The sequence below is a fragment of the Trachurus japonicus genome, chromosome 7 (genome assembly GCF_045865225.1).
Source record: "Trachurus japonicus isolate A0001 chromosome 7, Traja_1.0".
In the NCBI taxonomy this organism is placed as follows: Eukaryota; Metazoa; Chordata; class Actinopteri; order Carangiformes; family Carangidae; genus Trachurus; species Trachurus japonicus.
The window spans coordinates 18,059,982-18,063,575 of record NC_140913.1 but is presented as its reverse complement, the minus strand read 5'-3'; the positions used below and the strand labels follow the sequence as shown (position 1 = coordinate 18,063,575).

The window sequence follows — 3,594 nt, the reverse complement described above, 5'->3', positions numbered from 1 at the left end:
ATCAGATCACTGCATGACTAACATTGAGTCTACGGTTCTATGCATGATATTGAAGTCGACATGCACAATGAAATACAGTATTACCTTTTGAGCCATTTTAATCTCCTACTTTAGGGGGTGAGATAGGTGATTGTCCTGTGTCCATATGTGCTCTGCAGCCCCGTTTCCCTGTTAGATTCAATTTTCTTCCTGAAGATTTCCCATGTTGCATTTCCCGAGACTACACTATTTTTTTTCTCGGATACAGCCTGCTGCATAGGTCCCTTGGAAAGAAACAGAAGTGTTTTTCTTTTTTTCTTTCTCTCTCTCTCTCTCTCTCTCTTTTTTAAACGCTTATGCAATTAAACGACCACAAGGTGGCATATCCGTGTTCAAATTAATGGAGAAAACAAGTAAACAAACAATAATAAAATGAACCAAATTGCAAAAGCGTTTCTATTTTAATAAAGTACTAAAACATTAGGAGTAAAAAACATTTAATACTAATGGTATTTTAGCCAGACACCAATCAAATGCATATAACTTCTCTTACATTAGGCCACCTCAACACAAAGTCAACATGGGAAAATAGAAAATGAAAGGAAATCAAACAGGTCATATTAGGTCAGTAATGTAGCCCAAAGCAAATGTTTATACACTAAACACAAATATAAACGTGCATACACTATGTAAATACAGTGATTTGCATGCATGTCAACTTTCTCGACATGTGCAATTTATGAAGACACATAGCTGTGTGTATCTTACAAAATGTGTGGAAGCTAAATCTATGTTGAACTATCTAAAGATATGGCATATAACTATATGGAATAACATTTCCCATGCATATGTGTGTATTTATTCTAATGTTATTTGTAATGCAGCAAATATTTTCCAGTCTGTTGTAACTGCATTACTACACTAAAAATGTAACTGTGACAAAAATAAAAGCAGACACATTGTTTACTGTGATTTATTACATAACTTAAGTGTCAACACTGAAAAAAATAACTCATAAGATTTACTTAAAAAAATTATTGTAAGTATTTGCACGCAAATGATTTAAGTAAAATTTAATGCTGCAATATCAAGTAACATTCACTTGCCAGTATCAAGTAAATTCTACTTACCATAAAACATAACAGTTGTGAAGATATTAAGTAACATTTACTTAATTACATCCAAGTTTTAAGTTATATTTATTTAAACAAATTAAGTAAAGTGTACTTGTTTTTCATAGGTAGGAACATCATTTTACTCAAAATTTCAAGTAAATTTTATATATCTGTAGTATTTGCTGTTATGAAGTCATTTAGTAAATTTTAATTATTTTCTTGTGCTTGAATTTAACCAACACTCTAATATTCATCACATATCACACAACTAAATTACAATGCAATTAAACTGTTTATTTTCATTTTAAACAGTTCAACAAACAACAAAGTACCGTCAAAGTAAATCCACTACTACTGTGGACTGAATTGCCCAATCTTTTATGGGGCAGCCATACATTTAACTCTAGACTAGTGCACTTTTAAGAATTCAATTAAAACATTAATGAAATAAAATCAACAGCCTTATTTGACAAAAAATGAAAAACATTTATGACAGGCAACTTCTCACTAGTAAACCAGGATGAACTGGAACTCAGTGCTAGTTCTTGGCATTTCTTTACAAGGGTCCATGTATGATGCCGCATTTTCCTCCTCTAGGATGACAAAGTCATGACATGCATTTTAGGAAAGCAACTTCAACTTCAAGGTGTTTACTTTTGGGGACAGTTTAAATCCATCCAGCTCCAGCAAGAGTTTTTGGAAGACTTCAAAAGTGTAGCGCAAAGTGGGAGGGTATACCAAGTTCAGGGCATAAATTAGTCCCATGAGCAGTGAGCAAGCTTTCGCAGTACTGTTGCACCCTGGTATCGACTGGATCCTCATCAGCACCACGGACGACGAGTATTTTGACGATGTGGTTACTGACATCACTCCGGCTGTCCTCCTGCATACAGTGTACAACAAAAAAGAAGAATCTTATTGAGAAACAAATAATAGAATTGCATGAATCATTCAAAGTGACTTCATTATCAGGGAAGAATGAACACAAGAATATCTTTGTTCCTTTGTCTGTTTTTAACTTAAACATTAAATTAACCCGTGTCATTAAACATTATTTTTAAATGATAAAAATCATGCTATACCAAGCAGTCTTCAAAAAGTTCCTCTTCCTTCTCGCCAAGGTACAGTATAAGGCTGCGGATAACGGTTTCACGTCTCATCTCAATGGTCGGTTTCTGTGAACAGATTAAGAACATGAACAAAACCATTAGTACATACACAATGAACTGTCAAGTGAAAACACAAGTGCATATGTTTGCTTTTGTGTTTTAAGTGCATGGACCCAGAGCGTGCAAGGGCATGGAATCTACAGTACCAAGTGTGAGGCTTGTGCTGTATGTGTATATGTGTGTGTGAGAAAAAAAAAAGTAGGCCCATCACCCTGTAAAACATATGAACAAGCAAAACAAGCACACCTGACTCAGTCTGTCCAGGAGCGGCCTCATCTTGATCCCCACGACACCACGACACCTAATTTTCGTCAAGTTTGTGCATGAAGGTTTGCTCCAGGGGAATGGTATTCTCCTGAACTCCTCCTTGATCTGAATGGACAAAAGATTCACAAGTACATCAATATTTTTTATATAAATGTAAATAATAACCCCCCCCCCACACAGTATCCCTGCAGTAAGCTGTGCTGTGTGCATGTGATTGAACCTTTATAAAAAGGTACAGTTGACAGCAGATCACATGGCAGTTATAAAAAAAGATTATAAATTCTGTTCTGTAAATACTGTTGCAAGAACAGTACATTCCACTCATATATTGGGAGATAACTTATTTTAATTATTACTATTATCTGCTTTGCTGTTATAGTACATGTAGCCTAACAGTCAACAGATCGGTCCGCACATCACGAAGTTGCTGTGGGCTTCACACGCATGGCACAGCCATGCTACTAGCTGTGCTAACTAGCTTATTGTCAAAAAAAGAAAAGAAAAGAATGTCCTATGTTGACGTCAGTTGATAAATGTCCTACCGTTATGTTGGTGCTTTTTTAATATCCTAACTTTAGTTAGGTATTTTTATCGGGGAAAAACTGCAGCCCTACCACTTACAGGCCAGCATGGACCAATGTAGCGTTATGCTAACTTTAAATTAACTTATGATTATGAACAGTAACATATCTTGCGTCAAACTATCAAAATACATGCAGACCTATTATCACAAATTTATAACAGAACGGTATAACTTACCTGCGAAATGACTGTCGTGCGTGCTACACCTTGCTCTGTGATCCTGTAACGTCCGAGCAGAGCCAGTCCTGTTGTGTTACTGTGCGCATGCGTCGTGCATCCGTTTCAAAACACTGGACTTTCAGAGTAAAGTTTATGTAATATTTTTAGGTTTATGTCATACAACTATTAAACATTTAAATAGTATAAGGAAAACAAAAGTAAAACTTACTCTTCCCCCATAATTCATGTTTTACGTTAATGAAATGTTTAAATTTACTTAAAAAACTCTAGTTCTCACTGAATCTTAAAAATACAAGGTAGAA

At 35.2% G+C, this 3,594-nt stretch overlaps 1 long non-coding RNA gene across 1 annotated transcript; it reads right to left on the bottom strand.

The window, feature by feature from the left end:
- Positions 1-1,496: 1,496 nt before the first annotated feature.
- On the bottom strand, positions 1,497-3,365 carry LOC146984519 (uncharacterized). Its single transcript, XR_015036212.1, has 4 exons — positions 3,290-3,365; positions 2,510-2,635; positions 2,177-2,269; positions 1,497-1,977 (listed from the first exon to the last, which is right to left on the bottom strand). It is a non-coding gene; the product is annotated as an uncharacterized LOC146984519 (long non-coding RNA).
- Positions 3,366-3,594: the final 229 nt, after the last annotated feature.